The sequence below is a fragment of the Passer montanus genome, unplaced genomic scaffold (assembly GCF_014805655.1).
Source record: "Passer montanus isolate IOZ18808 unplaced genomic scaffold, ASM1480565v1 scaffold20, whole genome shotgun sequence".
Lineage (NCBI taxonomy): Eukaryota > Metazoa > Chordata > Aves > Passeriformes > Passeridae > Passer > Passer montanus.
In genome coordinates this window covers 3884385-3904616 of record NW_024366592.1, presented here as the reverse complement: position 1 = coordinate 3904616, position 20232 = coordinate 3884385, and the positions used below count along the sequence as shown (strand labels likewise).

Below are 20232 nucleotides of genomic sequence, written 5' to 3'. Positions count from 1 at the left end.
GTAGGGAATTATAGGTGTTTATACTGAAGATTTCAGTGCTAGATACAGCTTTATGAATTATTCAGATTTCAGAATATTCATGTGATTTTTAAATAAATATGTAATCTCATTAGTGGTGTGACACTGTAATCCCTATTACAAAACTAAATGTTAAACAAAATGTACAGACTTTTCATTTGTTACCTTCTGTCTCTGGCAAGTTAGAGATAAACTGAGCACATGTTAAAGATTAGCTGCTGATGGGCAAGTGATCAAAAGCTTCCTTTCCTCTTCTGACTTTTGTATGTCTAACCCAGTTAGACAGCAGCAGAGAAACAGAGACATGGGTTGAGTTGTGTGACTTCTGAATAAGGTCTTTAGGGCATGTGTCTCGCCCTGAGTTTGTGTGCTTTGACTCTGAATGGCATTTTTAATTCATGAACAAATCAAATTTTGTTCTGCTTTTTGATGTACAGGCATTTTCCTGGCGTGCCACTAAGTGGCAGTCTGAGTGGTGGGCTTTTCAGCTGGCACCTGGGATCCCTGGCAGCCTTGGGAGCTGGATGTTCCAGAAGATCCATATGCAAAAAAAAGATTATGCCCTGCTTTGTGCTTGTAGGTGGGGACTATGCAGCTGCTGCAATTCAGGCACTGGCTTGCTGGGGTTAGAATTGAAGCTATGAGGGCTTTTTCCCCCCAAAACATAAAAAATAATACTAAAAAAATCCTATCAGCTGAGTACTTAATCTCACAGAATCAGCTTGGCTCAAAAATACCACAGGCAGTAATTCTAAGTTAGTGCTTATAAGCAAATGAGCCCCAGGAAAGTCCTCTTGTCATATCTGTTGGTGGAAGAAATGGAATATTTCTGTAGCTACTACTTCCTTTGCATAAGCTGTGAAAGAAAGAAAACTTCCTGCCTCATGGATAAGGGTAGAAGAAATCAAGGTTTTCAGTTTCTGTCTCTGCATGAAATAAAAAGTGTGTGAGATACTACTTGCCTAATAGCAGCACTGAAAACTTAATGTGCTTTGGAAGGTAATTTTCTTAGTAATAACATTTCTCAAATTATATTGTTAGTAAGTTCTTTAAATTTTTACTTTATATACGTGTGAATTTTTATATAGACATATATATATATATGTGTATATATATATCTGTGAAACAGACATAGAGATAAAGAAGTCTTAGAAGGGATATCCAGGAAAAGCAATAGATGGTGTAAAAAGACTAGGGAAGCAACAACAAATGCCATGGCTACATAGCCCTGCTCACAGCCATTGCTGCTGGACTGTGCATTCACTGGATAAATCAGCTTCCTTCAGTACCATGTGTCTCAGAACAAATGTTCTGAATTTGGAAAAACCAGTTTTTCTTCAGGATCACAGTGGTAGTGAGAGTCAGACCCTTCTCAGGCTGGAACAATATTTTTTATGTGGTTTTGATTGCTTATTGGTTCCTAATTAGTTTCTCCCTGGTGGAATTTATGCAGAGGATATTCACCTTGGATAGGTAAGCAGCTGCTTTGAGATCAGTTTTATCCATTTGTACTCAGTGTAGGATTTTTTTTAAAGAAGTCGATGGTATGAAATGTGTTGTCCTCAATAGCTGCTGTAAATAGCTGTGCATAGCCTGGCCTGCTAAATTTCAAGTCAGTCTGTCATGCCATAACACAAACTCGGTTACTTGTATGAAAACACTTCTTGAAAACCAGTTTGGGAGGAGAGAAAGGGAGCAGCAAAGTCTTAGGCACATTATATTCATCTGTAACAAGAAGCCTAAAATATTAGTTGAAGGAAAGCAAAGGTCTCTTCTGATTTCTTTGAAAATTATTTGATTTACCATATTGAGGCTTGCGTAATTTTCCTTTTGTGCTCTCTGATTTATGGGCAGATACTTTCCTACAGATCCCAACAGTGCTGGTCATTATTCTAGTAAATTAATGATTTTTTTTCTTCCTTTCAGCTCCTCCTGCCTGTTAGGTTGGTTAAACCTGTCTTTTGCTAAGCTGGTTTCTGTTTTCCATTGCATAGAAGTTGGCTGTTTTCAGAACAGATAAAGAGAAAAGGAAATGAGGTTGCCTGAGGGAGTGCAGAGATATTTGCAAAAGTAGGAGATGGTGCATTGAAAGATGTGGTACTATTGATCTTTGATGAAAACTGCAGCATTGTTGTGGTCTAAAAAGCATAAATATTTATTAACTGATTTTTTTTTCCTAGGGTTTTTTTAACTTGGAAACTGCTGTTGCGAGGACTTGAACATTTTTACGTGTGGTAACTTTGCTCCTTTTGCACTGGTTTGGTTTTGGCCAAGATAAATTGTGAAAAGCAGCTGAAATCTGAATCTGAAAGCAGCTGAATCTGAATGCTCAGTATTCTTGTTTTGCCACTTTCATACTCTCTGTCGTCTGTGAGAATTCTTGGTTTTTTAAGATGAAGGCAGTTTTGCTATGTAATACAGGTCTATAGGCTAAAACTTGAATTTATTGCAATTACCTTGAACAGTTCTAGCCAAACAGAGATGCTCTCTGTTTAATATTATTACATATATGCAGTACACACAGGCTTTGGAATTGTAACTTGAATTACTGCATGTGTGTATGAGTGAAACTGAAATTTTTGACTGTCTCTGCACAAATGCCATCCAACTTATTTTCAATTTAAACAAACTAAGAGGAAAGTTCTGCTAGTGTATGTTAGGCTTGAAACATATATGAAGTTGCTAATCCATGGGTTATGGCACAAGGATAAATATTTGGGAGGAGCTGAGCCGATCTAGTTGTTGCTACTAGCCCTGCTTGAAGTGAGAGGTTATACTAGGTTCCTACCAATTTTTTTTTATGAATCTGTAAATTGTAACAGAAACATGTAGTGCACCTCTCAAGCACACAGCTGGCACGGTGCGTTCAGTGGCACAGGGCTGTGCAATAGCTTGCATTGCATAGACTTTGTTTTTGTGCTGTTTAGCTGGTTTTAAGTCATTCTTTCTCTTTGCTTGCATGTGTCTGTCTCATTTCCTAAAGCTGACTTATTTTAAATGGCAGCCATTATGCCCTTGCCCAGCAGGAGTGCCAAATACTTATGTTTTCTTGGAGGGCCAGATCCCTGAGGAAATATTTGGTTTACAAAGACTTCCAGTCTAATGCTTTTCAAGTAAGGGAAGGGAGACTACTTAATTATTTTCTGGGCACATCTATCAGCTTTGGCCTTGAATCAGAGTAATCTTTAATGTTTCAGATTGTGTAAACATTCAACTCGTGATTCCTCCTCCAACTCGTGGGCAGTGAGACTAGCATGAAGTGCAGCCTCTCCATATGGTCCTGTTTCCAAAACTTGCTTCAGGGCATGAAGGGCAGATCCGTCCATCTTGAAAGTCTTTAGCTCCATCCTGTATGTGAGCAAACCCAAGAGGTGGATCAGAGAACAATAATCTGTGGCTACATCACCTTTCCTGTGTGAGTTGATCGCCTTGTTACATGACTGAGACCATTCTTCTGTCCTAGACCTGGGAGATGCCTGTATCCCTGATACAAGATGGGTCTGTCATGGCAAGGGGACTCCAGTCACATCAGAACTGTGCAGAACCCTTCCTTCTGCTCCCTCCATGGTGCTCTCGCCTATTCCACAGGTTTTCTTTAAAATTGGCTGCCTTAGCAGATGGTGTTGGATGGAGCTGGCATTTATTTTTTCCTGTGGGATATTGTTGCTAGAATGGGATCATTGTGTTTAAATCGTGACATGGAGGCAAAATTCTTTTATTTTCACATCTGTCTTTGAGTTACTTTGTTTCAGTACTGAGATTAGAGGGAGCTCACCAGGTTTTACAAGTCTTACATGGATGGATGGATGGAGAAGCCCCTCTTCTAGGGATATTCCATGCAGGACTGTAAAATATATGAAGCTCTTCAGACCTGTTTATATTTGCTTTCAACTGCATCAACTCAAAGCACTCCTGGATGTTTCCTCTGCCCAGAAAGCTCCTCATAAATAAGCCCAAGCTGAAGTCTTGCTCTCATGAAAGGTTTTGATGAGCTTTCTGCATAGAGGAGTCCACCATATCTTACACTTGAGTCTCTTAAATATTGGGCAGACATCATGGTTTACCTGAATGTCATCTGTTGATGATCTTCATATGCAGGCTACCAGTTACACACAGTCACTCAGTTTGTGTTCTCTCACTGGTGTGTTTGGAGTGTTCTTTGGGAAGCATATGACTCATTTTGCCTCAGTCTCTCTCCCCTTCAGCTGTCACTTTTGGTTAGTCATGTTCCTGGCTGAAATGCCTTTATCTTGAATTTCTGTCTGCAGGATACCAAGAGTCATTAATGTAACATCCTGCTTCTTGCTCACCCTCCTTTTAGTGACCCGCTCCTGTCAGTCTGCAGGAGTACCAGACAGGCAGACTCACACTGTACATCTGGTAAAAGGAAACCACATTTTACTGGTGTCCAAGGTCAGGGTTCAGGTCATGCTGCTTGGGACTCTTGGTCTGCTCAAGATGCCTGTCTTGCATAAACGTTCTCAAGGCATTCAGAAAACAGATGACAGATTTCTCTTCCTGTAAGATATCAACTGCAGGTGATGACTTAACGTGGCCAAAGCAATTTCAATAAATAAAGAGATGGTAAAATTTCCTTTCTCATAACACTTGGAGGGTCACTAGTTCCTGACTTGCCTGTGATTGGAAGCAGTGGCCAGCACTCAGCTTGCAGGGGGCACTGCTGATCCTTATTGTACAAGACATTGTAGTTGCTGTATCGTGACTGAAGCCTCAAGGGTGCAGGGTACTGGCTTTTTGCCTTTTGTTTGTTGTTGTTTTTGGAATTTTTTTTTTCATTTGGCATTTAGGAAGGACCTGAGACCAGCCTCTTTAAAATCCAGAATAACATTCTCCTATTCCACATCAAGTCTGTTTTCAGGGCTGCCTGGAGCTCCTGTTCTGTTGATGTGTCTTCTGCACACAGGGTTTTGTAGAAGGTAATGCAGGCTGTGCCTGACATGGTTTCAGCTATATTGGCACGACTGAGATATTCATGAATTTGGAACCTTCATCTCTTCATGCAGATGTTTTGACTATAGCTTTTATGAACAGCTTTCCTTTTCGGGAGCTTGGAGTGCAGGAAATACATCCAAAGGTAAAACATCTGTATCTCATAGTGTGTTTACTTGAGATTATAGTAGGACTTAGATAGTATTGTCTCAGAATCCCAGAGAGCCTCCTCCTTTCTTTATCAACTGCAGGAAAGCTTACATGGGTGTAACATCAAGTGGTAAGGTTTTCTTTAAGTTTCTAGGCAGATCTGTTGCTCTTCATAAAGTCCCTCTCTGGATTATTTCAAAGTTAGTGTCAAGAACATTAGCCTGTTAGCTTCGTCCAGTTTATTTTAACAGCCATTTTAGGACTTCAGTTTTCTTTCATTCTTGTGTCCAAATGTTCTTTCACAGTGCTTCTGACCAGTGCTTAGGAAATTTCAGTGGCTAATTAGTTAGGTTTTGCTGTGCTGTGCCTTGTGCTGAAGAGCCTTCATTGTTCCCACTGCTGGTTGGAAGACTTTTCTTCCAACCCTTTACCCTGTGTGTGCATGTTCTGTGGGAGTGGTTGTCATCTGGATGCTCAGAGCAGTGTGCTAAGGGCTGAGCATTCTTCAGCTTCCACACAAAAATAGTGTTCTGTTCATCACTTTGTTACAGCCTTAAGTGGGAATGATCTGTAACTAAGCTACCTCTGAGACTCTCTTCACAAATCCTTTGTTAGAAGTAAATAAATGGTGTGACTAAACATGAAATAACACCATTATAAATGGCTTATGAAAGAGCAGTGCACAGAATTAGACGAAAAACCTCCTTAATCCATTTATGCCCAAATTGCATCTCAGAGCATTTCTACCCCACATCTCCTTTGCAGGAGATGCAGTTGCTACACTGAGGATCTGCCTCTGGGTGAGATGTGCTGCTTTGGGTGGTTTGTGTCTGCATCCCCCATGCCTCAGTTTGTGTGCAATGAGGAGAAATTCATCCTGGTGTGGCACTAGTATTTATAATTGAGAGTTATGTTGAAGTCTTCTGTGCTGTCCAGACAAATTGAAATTTTCCTGTTGCTGATTCTTTCATTCAGAAATTTAATTAGAATGTCTAAAGAAGTTCTGCTGCTCTAACTAAAATAAGCACCTTCCTGAGGATGTAAGTGCTGCATTTCAGACCAGATGTTGTCTCTTGTTCTGGCTTGGTTGATCAACTGATTGACTCAGTAGGAGTCCTACATGTATTTTTGAGATTTAGCACCTGGTAAATGTCTCCATGCCCTGAACTTTTTAAAATTTTAATCTATTCATTAGCAAATGTATTTGACAGAAATATCTAAATTGTGCTAAATGAATGTATCTGATTACTAACTCTTAATTACTATCTGGATGGAATGCAGTTATGAAATACCAACAGGCTTGGAGTAAATAAATAACCTTTGATATTTGTCTTCTTCAGAATTCGTGATCATAAACTAAAGCACAAGAATTTGCACCTCAACATGAGGAAGAACTTTATTACATTGAGGGTGGCAGAGCAGTGGAACAGTTCTGGAGTCTCCCTGTCTGGGGACATTCCAAACCCCAGGATGCATTTCTGTGACCCTTGGCATCCCTTGGTAGGGGTGCTGGAATGGATGATCTCCAGAGGTCCCTTCCAGCCCTGGCTGTGAGCTGGTGGGTGCCAGAAGTCAGTGATGCAAACCCACAGTGGCTCCTGAGACAAATATTGATGGTAGACTGACCATTTTGAGCTTAAGGCATCGTCTCTTTTATGTACCACAGGAGGGGTGCATTAATAGCTGTAATCCCAGCATACTGGACTGTAGAAATTAAGGCACCTGAGGACTGATCCTCTTCTGCCTTGTTGCTTCAGTTTACAGTTGAACTTTGTATATACCTGAAGCCTGAAACCCAGGTAGTTTGAGTTGTACTTTTTGTGAAGGATTTTTCTTTGCCTGTATCAAAATATCCTGTTTATCCTTACCAGACAAAGCATTGCATGAGCTACCCTCTAATAAGTTTCATCATCATGTTTATATAAAACTTGGTCTTTTTAAAAAACATGCCCTCCTTTTTTTGTTAAATTATTATTATTATTATTATTATTGTTTTTTCCCCAGTGGGAACACTCTGGGTTTGACAATTTCTCCTCGGAGTGTGTTCTTCTGGGTCACTGGGGTGTGTTGTAATAGACCAGAGAGAGAAATTTGTAGTTTGGGGACAAACACTGTCTGTAGCATTTCAGAAAAATTACCCTTTGGGAGACCTGCAGATCTGCAAGTACTTTCATTCATACATTTGTTAAGCATGACACTGAAGGAAGTGTCCAGGCAGCAGCAAAGCTGTAACTGTCCACAGTCTTAGGACTTTCTGGTAATCCATGGAATATACAGGCACTGCATGCAGCCACCTCTGGTGTGGTGATACACATGGACAGTCATTTAAAGAAAGCAGGAATGGAGAGTATCTGAAATGTTCATTCTGTATTTATGTTCACCTCCTGTATATGCTACCTCTTGTTCTTACAAGGGATTCTTCTTAAAGCAGAGATATTCACTTTATTGAGGGGAAAGTGGTGACTGGGAGGAGCATGAAGGCTTGTCATGAACAAGTGGTGGAAATTGAGCATTTGGGAGGGTATTTGGGAGGTTCCCTTTAGGGTGAGCAGCGTCTGCCTTGAGTGCTTCAGACAGTGCTGCTGTGCAAAATGTTGCTAATAGGGGTTAGTCACATCTTTAACTTCACATGCAGAGCTGTGTTGTCAAGGAGAATAAGAAAGTTCAGGCTACTAGAAAGAAGGCATAGCTGTTCAAATAAAAATTTTAGTTTGATACAGTTTTCCTGGCAAAGGAGTGGCGCAGTATTTTAGCCTTTGCCTCTTCCCTGTCAAAGCAGAATCAGGCAGGGAAGTACTGAACTCTGTGTCTGAGCTCCTGGGACACCCAACGGGAGTTCAGCTTTGAGAACAGAGCTGATTCCTCTCTTACACTGCCCATGGGCAGTTTTCTTGCATCATTCTCCTGTGAATAGATGCAAACACGTGGTCTGGGCTGGCTCTGCTCTTACTAAACTCACTGTCAGTAAAAGAGGGGTGACTGGAATCTCCCATGCAAGAGGAGGAGGTGATTTTTTTTCAGGAAAACCAGCCAGAAAAAGTCCAGTGTGAGGCTGATATTTCTTGTTTGTTTTCCACTATAATCAGGATCCATGAAAAAAAAAGCTATCTGGGAAATTCTGTATTCATACTTTATTGACCTATGTAGGAGCTCTTCTCATTATTTCCCATAAGAGAATCCTTTTTCAGGATTTTTCGGGAGCTTTACTTGTGATTTCTAGAGTTGGTTTTGATACGGAAATCAGGAATTTGACTCCTCAATACTTTGGTATTTTCTCTTGTTTTTTGTTCCTTTCAGTTACAGCCAGTCTTGCCAGTGAGGAGTACTGCTTATACATGGGCAATGTGCTTTAGAAGTATTACAAATACTTCTGAAATCTATGGTGAGACTCAAACACATTTCTTAAGATTTGGTAGGTAAGCAGAACTGAGGACATTGAAGTATCTTTTTCCATGTAATACAGCTGCTTCCAAACTTCCACATTTTTGCACTACATCTATTAAATTTTTTAATTTTAATTTTTTAATAAGTTGTGTTTTGCCAATGTATTTTTACAGTAAGTTGTAGTGTAGTTTGATTTAATTTTATTGCAATTTGTAATTAAATTTATTTTAAAATTATTTCTAGTTTAATTATTTCTGTCTTGGGAAAGGAAATGCTTTATTCGTAAATTTTAGTGTTCACTTCTGTAGCAGTGTTCAGAAGGTAATAAATGGATTGAATGGATCAATGGAGTCATTGGTTCAGCTTTGGATTCATTACTCAGCTGTTATCTATTTATATTACATATTTAAGTTGACCTGTTTGTTTTGAAGGGGTCAGGGTTCTTATGTTACTTTTTTCTAAATAATAAGAGGATTTTTTTCTGTCAGACTAGTTTAACATAATTGTTGGGTTTTTTCTATTAAAATCACTTACGAAGAATAATTGATCTTTTATTTAAGACACTGTGTCAGCACAGCTGTTTATTTTTAGTGACTTACTGTTGTGCTATGTTCCTTCACTGAAAATGTTTTTAGAGCAGACACGCCTTTGAAAAATTGAGGGTCTTTGAAACTTTTCATTGGGAACCTTAAATGTGGTTGTTAAGACAAGTGTTCTATCCTTTGAACTAGGGTGCCTAATACAGATTCTGCTGTGAGGAGGGAGAGAAATAAGAGGATCCATAAATGTCTTCGTTGTAAGGTTTAATCCCACGTTGTGTTTATTTTAGTAGTGTCAGAATGTACCCAGGGCTTCTGTTTGGGTTGAGTGCTGCCACTGTCATGGCAGAGGGGCAGGATGTGGGGTACCATGGCTGTTACCTGGCTGGGGATGCTGAATGTGTGAGGCTGAGAGAGCTGCTCTCTGCTGGGCACAGAAGCTGCATCCTAGGAATTCTTGGCCTGAGTGGAGCCACTGGTGAGTCACTGCCAGTGCCAGCAGCAGAGAGCACAGGAGGGTTATTGTGTGACCATTGGTGACAGCAGTGACTCACTGCTGCTGGGAGAGTGGTGCACAGAGATTTGGAGGGTTAAATTCTTCCTCCAAATAAATTATCAAATTTTCCAGTAAGGCTGTCAGTCTGTGTTCTCGGAAAATTAAGGTATGTTTAGTGTCTAGGCGCCATTGTGTCTAAGCGTTGTTCATTATTACATCAGTAATGCACAGATTTGTTTCAAGGAAATTTTTTGTTTTCTGGAAGACAATTCAGATAGAAACCTCATATTAGCAACAGGCTTGACCTATTGTATTTTCTTAAAAATAGGTACTAGAGATTATTACAAAGTTGTACCAGTCCTGTCCTACCTAGAGCAGCTTTTTCAGGATACAGTTAAATATTCTGATTATATATGTGGCAATACCTACTTCTTTTTTGGAGGGGAGAACCATCTCCAAGGAGAAGCTGGTAACCACAGCAGGGCTTGTAGAGAAGTAAAACATTAGAAAAAAGACATAAGCAGCAACTTCCAAGCTGAGAACAGAATAAGAAATTTTGCTCTGAGTTCATGTTGCTCAGTTTCAGTAGGAAATAAACGTGGCTGGCAGCTGTAGGTAAGGGGGGATATTATGGAGGGAGTTCATTCCATTAACTGGCTTCTGTAAGTCAGAGTTGTCTGTGGGATACTGAGCAGAGCTGTGGGTGTGGAAGGGGAAAAATATAATATGCAGTAAGCCAGTAGTGAATTCTAAAAATCATAGACTAGATAAAACAGTAATTTTAAAATACATTACCAGTATTAATGCCCTAAATTTGTTGTTTGCTGCTTGATCATTTCAGAGATGCAATACAAAACCAGCAAAGCCTAATGAAGGACAAGTGTGCTCTGAGAGGTGTTTCCTGTTTATCAGCTGGTAGAATTACCAGCTCTCCATACAAATCTTGTGCTCAGACCTTTTAGACTATGGGAATGGTAATGGTTTCTTGAAAGCTTTTATTCATTCATTATTTATTGCTCTCAGTCCTTTTCTGCTGAAACAGTTTGATTCACTATTTATATTGTGGTTGTGTTTCAGGGTTGGTGGTGTATTATTCTGGTTATCCTAGCACATACATAAACATGACAGTTGCTGTCCAAAGGATTTGAGGGAAGCAATGGTTAGAAAATGATAGGATGGTGATTTTTGACTCAAAGAAATGCAATTGCATTATTTGCTTGGCTGTTCTCCAGAGCTTTTTAAAAATTTATTTTAATCTTGACCAAGGAAAGGTGCAATTTTTAATGTTTTTTGTCCCCATTATATATTCTTTTTTGACAGTAGCTGAGGATTGAGTTTATAAATCACTCTTCGCTAGCTCAAGTAGTGATTTACGTTTTTAAGAATGCTTTTTTCCACCTATTCTATGTTAGATTTTAAATAATTTAATAACTAGCTGTTTTTTCAACTGCTTTTATAAATTAAAACAGTTGAATTGCTGCCTCATTTCTTCAACTGTTCATTCTTCGTTTCTTGAACTGTTTGTGGTAGTTTAATCAAAAGGATTGGCTCTGTCCTTTTGTGGTAAAAATAACCAAATAATGGGGGTTTATTTTTAGGAGTGTATATTGTGATACCAGGTGTCCTTTTACATTTGACCAGTTGTCCTTTACTGAACGTTATATATTAGGATTTTAATGAGGTTTTCCTCAGAAAAACAAAATCTAAATAAAAAAGTGAAGAAATTACTGACTGTGACTACAAAACCCATTACCCAGCACTGCCAAGCTCAGCTCTAAACCACGTCCCCGGGTGCCACACCTACACATCTTCTAACTAACTCCAGGGATGGTGGCCCAGCCAATGTGTGACAGCCCTTCCAGTGAAGAAATTTGTAATATCCAACCTTCCTGGCACAACCTGAGGTTGTTTCCTCTTATCTTTTCACTTGTCAGAAGGAGAAGAGTCTGACTCCCACCTGCACCCTCCCTTCAGGTGGTCATAAGAGCCATGAGGTGTCCCCTGAGCTTCATCCAGGCTCAGCACCACAGCTGCTCCTCACAGGACTTGTGCTCAGACCCTTCATCATCTCCACTGCTCCTCCCTGGACAGCACCATCTCTGTTTGCTGTGTGACCATTCTCAGGTGGTTTCTGGCACATCAGGAGCCTGCATCTCACAGCTGTGTGGGTCTCCATCCCATCCCTGCACTGACAGCAGAACCTCAGCAGTGCTGGCCCCAGGCTGATCTCTAGTGAGCTTCTTTGTTTTCCCTTCCCCCTTCCAGTGTGGTTCGGAGCTCTCAATGAGCCCTGCTGGCTCCTGTGCAGAGATCCTGTTTCCCCTTTGAGACAGGTGTACCCTGGCTCTTGCCAGCACGCCTGCTGTCATGTAAACTGATCTATAATTAAAAAAGGCAAAATCCTGCCAGTGACAGCAGGCTCGCAGCCAGGTATTGATCTGCTGGCTCTTCCTGTTTCTTCCTCCTCATTCCCTGAAAATGAAAGGAGAGAGGAGAACATTTCATGTGCTCCTTATCCTTTAACCAGTCATGAATCTCTACAGCAGAAGTATCTCAAAAAAGTGTTGCCAAGAGAGTATTTTAATGATGAGTAAAACATATGTAAATTTAGGTGAAATCTAAAAGGAGTGCAGGGAGTATGAAATCCAGGGTTGTGGAGTGGTTTCTTAGTTATGCATTCAGGGTTATTGTGTTAATTAGTTGTGCGAATCTTCTGTCTAGTAAACCTAATCTAGGCATCCATTTGAGTGATAAAAAAAGTGAACCTCTGCTTTTAATTAACATATGGGTTTATTTCTCTGGGAAGGCACAGCAAGGTGTTCTGAAATGTGCCTTAAGCTTAGCATTTAAGTAAGGGCCACCATTGTTCCTTTGGCCTTGCATTGAGATGGATGAAGAAGAGAGAGTCCTTTCCCCAATTCTTTCTAGGTCCCAGAAAATACCCAAGAGTTGAGTGAAATTTGGGTCTTCAGAGCCAGCTTGTTGTGTTGCCCTGAAATGAAATGTCTAACACTAGACAAGTGAGTGTTCCAGATTTTCAATGCTATAAGCCCTTTTTAATTTTTATTTTTAGTTCTGAATTGCCAGACTCTTATAAAACATGTAGCTCTGAGAGGACTATCTGTGTTCAGACAAGTGTAAGCTCTTGCTGTTGTTGGTGGGTTGATGCCTTGAACTCAACACAGGGAATTCCATTCTCCTTTCTGTCTTGACAGTTGTTCATACAGATTTATCAGCAGATTTAGATATTTCTCGGAACAGTGTTTAGATGCCGAGCACTTGGTTACAGGATGGCCTGCATAAAGAACCAAAAAAGACTTTATTGCCCAGCATTTCTATGCATTTTTGCAGATCTTGGTTATCTGTTATCTGTGCTATTGCAGATAATGAACATTTATGTGTTCTCCACCAGGTCTATAGAGAAGCAAGAGTTCAGTCATTGCTCTGCAAGAAGCCTAACAGCATGACAAACTGCTTGAATGGCCACATAGTACTAATTCATGAGTAAGCAGCTCCTGAAAAGATTTATTAAGAGCCAGTATTTGTTCAGTGAGAGATTTCCCCTAAATGATTTTATCAATGCTGTCTATACCAACTGTCCATTTTGATTCATGGGCAATGCAAGAATATTCAGTGTTGGATAGTTTTATGTTTATTGCCATCAAGTCACATCTCCTTTATTTTCTTCTCTCTTCCCTCAATTCCTAGAGTGACGTGCAAGGTGAGACAGGACAGTACTAAAGCTTTTCACTGACAAAAGTCATTCTAGCTGTCAGTCCTGTTGTTGGTACTCATTTTAGCTTGTCTAGCTCACATTCTGAACAGATGGATTTCTGTTGCCTACGAGGAGTTCAGCTTACTGCACCTGATGTCTTCAGTGGTGGGTGACTGAGCACTGCTGCCAGAGAGAATTGCCTCCTGCTCTGAGAATCCTTGTACCTAGCAGGAAGATGTCTGTGGCAAAGAATCAATCTCCTGAATGGAAAAACTATTCTGTTTTTGTATTTTCTATCACATTCTAGCGTCTAGTAAAGATCTTAATAATGAAAATCCTTGAATTTGTACTTGCAAAGCAGCATCATCACTGCATCTTCCAGAAGTTGGACTGCTTTCTGTTAAGGTGGGTTGTGCTAGGCCTTCCCATTTCCAGAGCTATTCAAGTTCTTAATGCTTTTCTGTTGCTTATCTCTTAAAGCTGCTTAGCTTCCTAAAAGTCACACAAAGCTCCTTTAGAACTCAGTGTAATGTGCTGTGTTCTGCTTTGCTGTCAGAGGTGCTGCTGTCATTTCAACATGAGGGTAAGTGCCAGAACATTTTGATCAGAGGTTTTTTTATATGTTCTTTCACAGGGACAGTGATTGCTGCAGCCATATTCTAAATTTATCCTGAAATACTAGTAATTCATTTGAACTGCCTGTTTTTCCCAGAATGGTACTTGGTGAGACTTGACATATCCAGAAAATAAGATTTTCAAGGCTGTTCTTTTGTGAGTGTAGCCAATAGTTAATGGCAGAGGGCTAAAATACCATGTATCATGTCAAAAGCCACAGGTTTAGTTGAGTTTTATCTATGATTGTTGCTTCTGTAAATTTTGTTGAAGAGATTCCTATTTTGTTCTTCCTTAGATTTCAAAGAAAACGAAAAGAAGTTGCAGAGATGGAAGGGATGCATATCTTCTGTCTGGCAAGAATTTGTCTTAATTGTGACAACTTCAAGCCATAATCTTGCAAAATAGTCTTAAAATAATTGCTGCCATTGTAGTTGGCTGTAGTGCACTGATAACTTCAAAAAGGCCCATCGTTTTTGCTTCAAGGACAATGAATGAATTGATTTTGCTTTTGTTTTGTTTGGTTTTTTGTTTTCCTGTATGTAGAAGTGCACATACTGTAATCCTCTACAGTAGTTGATGATATCCCTGGGTACTGCTCTTGTTTCAGCAATCATTTTAGGCCTTTTGGATTTTTGACTGAGTAGGGAGGTTTGCAGTTGTTCCTTTTTGTGGCTTAAAACAAGAAAACCATGTGCAAACACTTTTCCAGGAAACTTGGTTTGCTGTCCCTGAAGAATTGATGATAAAGCAAATGTGAGAAGATGCAACAGTTAAAATTCTGAGCAGGACAGACAGCAGTTAGGGCAGGCACATTGGGGACACTGTGAACAAGCAGAACAAGAGGCATGGTCATGACACAGTAAAATTGGTTCCATTTTGTAGTGAAACACGGGGATGAGTTGTGGGACAATACAGGGCCTCTGCACTATAATCATCTCCCTAAGAACTTTTCCTTGCCATGTTGCCATCTCATCATCTCAAGGAAAATTGGAAGTAAGGTGGCAAAGCCTCATTGCAGCCATGGTCAGTGCAGCTGAGAGGCTTTTTTTGCTGTTGGTTCTCTTGGTCTTGGTTGAACATTGAGCAGAGACTCCTTTGGCAAGAACTTTCCACGTGTCTCAGTACAGCCAAATGTTGTTCATGAGATCCTGAATGTCAGGTGCTCTATTACTTCAAGTCCTGTGTGCAGTATTCTCACATTTATGGCCATATCTGGTCATCTGGTGTCTTCCCTTCTCAAGAAAATGCATTAAAATAGCCAGAAAACAAACCATCAGTACATTTCAGTACATTTGCAAATTGCTGGTGAGCTGCTGTCCAGATTTGATAGTTCAGTCTGATGTGGCTTACAAATACTTTATTTTGCTGAGAACTCAATTTCTGGAGGCACAGTGTGGAAAGAACACTTTCTGCTGTAGTCCCAACAAATACTTTATTTTTGCTGAGAACTCAATTTCTGGAGGCACAGTGTGGAGAGAACACTTTCTGCTGTAGTCACCGCTCCGTAGTCTCTGAGCATTGGGTGGCTCAGGTCTCCTGCTGTTGCTTGCAGGTGGAGGACACATTCCAAATTGACAGGAAGAGCAAGTCTTGTAGTGCTGTTGGCAAGCAGAAGTTGAAAACTTGCTGTTTAACACTGAAACTAATTATTTGAAATATTCAGTCCTAATTCAGAAACTATTATTTGAAATACAGCAGTTACAATCTTGACCTGCTCAACAAGCTTTAAATATCCAGCCTGCTCCCAACTTTATATTCTTAGATGAGAGACAGTTGGCTTATGCATGCAAATGGAGTTATTCAAGGTGTTTTGGTCAAAATATCTTTGTGTCACATATGGATATGTGTATTGTGATTTACACTGTGACCTCTCCAAACCAGCTAGTGTAGAAGGTGGTTTAAATCTGGGTGAAATGGATGATGTGGGCAAAGTAATCAGCAGCTTTCTTGTGCATTGATTTTCCATATAGTGCTCTCTCACTAGAAATCAGCAGCTATTTTTCCTTTTTAGAGCATGTTGTTGATGTATGCTGATGTGTTGGAAAGTACTGAACACAAAATCAAAGGTTGTGTAGCAGAGCACCTTTTATCTTGGATTGATTCCTTGCATCAGCTAATGGAAAGACAGATTTGCTGACCTCCCTAATTGAGGTGACTAATAATACATTTTTGCAGAAAAGCTCCTAATCTATTAACAAATGAGTCATCTTTCATATAGATGCTATTAATTTGAAAATATTAGACTTTCATACATATGTAAATGTTAAAATTCTCTTTCCCATAAGTGCCATAATAATTTATAATTACTTTCATGGGATGAAAGGTTCACAGAAGCTGAATTTGGCACTTTAGCACCTATTTCACAGATGCAATTTAGAAGTAATCTGTACTCTGGGTGAAATTGAGTGTGTTGTATGCACATGCAAAATAGGATAAGGTTGAACTCCATAACTTCTATCATGGCTGGCCTGAATATAGATCAGTTTGATGCTTGGGTATTGGCTTTTTATTTTTTAACAGAAACCTCGTGCACAAAGATCCATTTTATCAACACAGTTTGTGACAAAAGAAATTTATGCTTGCCAGACAGGGGAGACAGAATCTGCAAAGAGTTGTCTTACTGCAGTCTATGAAACTGCAAATATGCAAATATGCTGTTTCTTGAGCAGTGTAAGAATAAAAAAAAATCAAAGCTCATATTTGTACATAAATAAAACATGGTGTTTAAATAATGTAATACTAACCCAGTTTGGACAGCCTGGTGGGAAACAGAGGTTAAAGTCAGTATGTAAATTGTTGATTCCTATGAGAAATTCCAAACATTTGCCCTAATCCCAAAATGCCTATTCTCAGGAAAGATGAGGGGCACTTGAAAAGAATCCTGTTTCTTAGTTCCAGGATCATAACATGCTGACATTCAAAGGGTATGAAATGTAGATTCTTGGAAGATTTGCATGAGCAAAAGCTTTTGAAGCACAGTAAACTACAGATGTAGAAGTACTTACCTTTGGAAATGTAAACACAGAGTAGCTGGGGCATACTGATATGACTTCAAAAATAATTTTCCTTTGAGTTCTAGTTGCCTACTAGACCACTTCTGGTGTCTCACAGAGAGCTCAAATTCCCTTAGGAAGTCAGAACTGTCAGAATTATATTCATAGCTTAAAAACTGATAAATGTGTGCTTTTTAGGATTTTAACAGGTTTGCCTATGCCTAATCAGAATTTTTATTCTTACCAACCAGGTATGTGCACAAATTACTTTAGACTATTTAGAATGTGCACAAAATTATTTTTAGAACAAGTCTTGTTTTTACTGTGCATGAGTTACTCTAAAGAAACTGCCCACATCTATACTTTGACCACAGAAACAGCCTACCTTTATTCTTGCTAAGCTGCTTCATATTTACCAAAGATAAAATTGTGCATGTGGACATTTAGCACTGAGAGCTGGTGTACTGCACTTTTTACCTTGCAGCCTTTTCCTGGATGTGCCTGTACACTGTGTATGAGTTGGTTGCATTGCAGGCTGTTTCTCATCTGCTTCCTTTGGGACTCTCAATTCATCCCTGTAGGCTTCTTGGGGTTTTTTTGTACAAACAGGAGCAAAGGAGTTAGGCTGCTACACACTGCCCCCTTAAATGGGTCATTTTGTGCGAGTCTAGTGCAGCTGACAAATGTATTACTGACAACTTAAACTCGTTATCTATGGCATGTTTTTACCATCTTGCCCTTCTGCTGCCTCAGAGATAATGCAACGTAGGGCTGTCTTTAAAATACAGGTCCCTTTCTTTGACTCTCACAAATTAAATCCTATTAAAATCATAGCAGTATTTTGTATCTAAGCTTAACACCATAAAAATCACCCACTCATTTCCATTTAAATCAGGGTCTTGAAGCCCCTGATCCATCTTACAGGGAATATGCAGCATTTCTGGAATCAGCAAGTTCTGTTTCTTCACAGCCCTGCTGGACACCTGACATTAGCCCTTTTCCCAATGTCTTTGCGTGGGCTGCAGCTGAATGTCAGCAGGGACTCCCTCAGACAGCCAGGCTTTGCTTCTGCAGGGCATTCAGCAGAATCCATTTCCCAGAAATGCTGCCAAAACTTTAACTCTTTGAGCATGGGAGGGTGTGATTTCACACAGTGACCAAATTCTGTTCTCTACCATTTTGCATGTGGTCTCTTTTGAGCTGAGTGTGGTTCATCCTCTTACAAATGTTTGAAATGCTTTTGTTGTAAGAAACATGAGAGTTATTGTCATAATGCAAAAGTTTGTGCTTGTAGATTTGCTGGCAAGAAAAACACAGTTTTTGCATTTATATTCTCATTTTCTGGTGATGTACATACCTTACAGAATTGTCCTTCTGAAATAGAATATAACATAATTGTTGTATCTTTCCTTTCTAGAGAAATAGCATTGTACTCATGGTGAACTAGAAACAAAAGTAAGGCAGTTTTTATAGGTACTACAAGTACATTTCAGACCTGCAATGCCTTTTGTAGCTAAAAGCTTGTGTACCTTGTCTTTTTTTTTGCCAGCTATAAAAATAATTGGCTTAAGGACAGAGTAGCTATAAACTGGCATCTTCCAAAACTTAGCTTTTGTTTGATTAACAAATTACATCTGTTGCTTTTTTAAAATTTTGTGATTTTTTATTTCTGGGTTGGATCCTGAAAAAGAAATACAGAACTTTGTGATATATAATAAAAAAAAGGAAACATGTTGTTGTGGTTTAACCACAGCCAGCAATTAGCTACCACAGAGACACTCACTCTGTCCCTGGTGGATAAGAGTGGGACAGCTTGTGGGTTGAGATAAAGACAGTTTATTAGGTAAAGAGAAAACATGAGGAATTCATTCCCTACTTCCCATCATCAGGCAGGTGTCCAGCCCTTTCCAGGAAAGCAGGGCTCCATCCTGAAGTGATGGTGACTTGGGCTGTCAGATGCCATAAATCCAATATCCCATGCTCCTCTTCCTTCCCCTAGCTTGTATTCTGAGCACATGGCCCGGGCTGGGGTATCCCTTGGATGGTTTGGGATCAGCTGTCCTGGCTTTAATCCCTCCTAAATCCTTGTGTATCCCCAGCCCACTCAGAGGCAGGGTGGGGTGAGAGGCAGGAAAGGTCTTGACTCTGTGCAAGCCCTGCTCAGCAATAACCAAAATATCCCGGAGTTATCAACAGCATTTTCAGCACAAATCCAAAACACAGCCCTATACCAGCTACTAGCAAGAGAAATAACTCTACCCTGGCCAAAAGCACCACACCTGTGCTGTGTGTGTCCAAGCACGTGGTGTTTTCTACATGAAGAACAGCCTGATGGGTGAGCAGATTGGTAGAAAACTGCCAAATGTGTGTGCATCATACAGCTCATTCAGGACAGGGTGTACTGGCTCTGTGGGTTAACTGTAGAAGTGACCAAGAAGTTTTTAATATCCTATGTTTCAGTAATATTTTTATAAGCTGCTTTTATTAAATATGCTGATTTCAGCAAAACTCTTGTTAGGATTATTTTTTTTTCCCGTGGAGTGGGATTTCTGATTAAGAATTTGGTAAGAGTGAGATGAGATTACCCTAAGCAGGAAGTAGATTCAGTGTGAGAGTTGCTAAGGGATCTCTTGATTAATTTCAACAAAGACCCTGATACTCTTCCCTTTATGACACAGACATGTGAGGAATGCAAGCTTGAATTTTGAAGTCAGTCAATATTCAGATACTTGTGCAAAGCAGAAACTCTCTCAGTCCTTTCTGTAAGAATAACTTGTTAGAGATCCACCCAAGAACATCATTATTGCTTCCTGTTTGGAGCCTCCTCTGAGTCATATGATGAGTAAGAGCTTGAACCCCTCTCTTCCAGGTGGAAGCTTTCACACCACTAAATATTCTAGCAGGACCTCTCTTTTTCCCCCTGTCCTTATCACTACCCTGCATTCTCTTGCTCATGATTGAGTCTTCACTGTTCTCCCAGTGCCAGAGAAATTTAAGTGGTTGAGTTTTGCAGAATGTAACAATACTTCCCCACCTCATTGTGACACATTTCTGTGACACTGTCACATAATTGCATGTTATGTTTTTCTTTTGTTTCTGGGAAAGAGTACATTCTGTTTCTTTTTGCTGATTTTTTTTTTCAGGCTTCTCTTGAACATACTGTATTTTTTCTTGGTGTTCAAAAATGAAAGGAATTTTCTCGGTTTAACCTACTTAGAATTTAAATAGAGGAGATTAAGGGGAACTTAACTATGGAAGTGTTTGGTGACAAGGTGCCTTGCAGAACCCAGAGGTCTAATTTAGGCATTTAGACTTCTTGAATAAATTATGAAATAAGTTGTATGTCTGATTACAGTAGTTACACAGATAGTA

The 20232-nt window shown here is 39.8% G+C and overlaps 1 protein-coding gene across 11 annotated transcripts in view; it reads left to right on the top strand.

Annotated features, from left to right (window-relative positions):
* ERC1 (ELKS/RAB6-interacting/CAST family member 1) overlaps positions 1–20232 on the top strand; it is a 269174-nt gene that overhangs the window by 24396 nt on the left and 224546 nt on the right. The gene's annotated exons all lie outside the window — the stretch shown is intronic.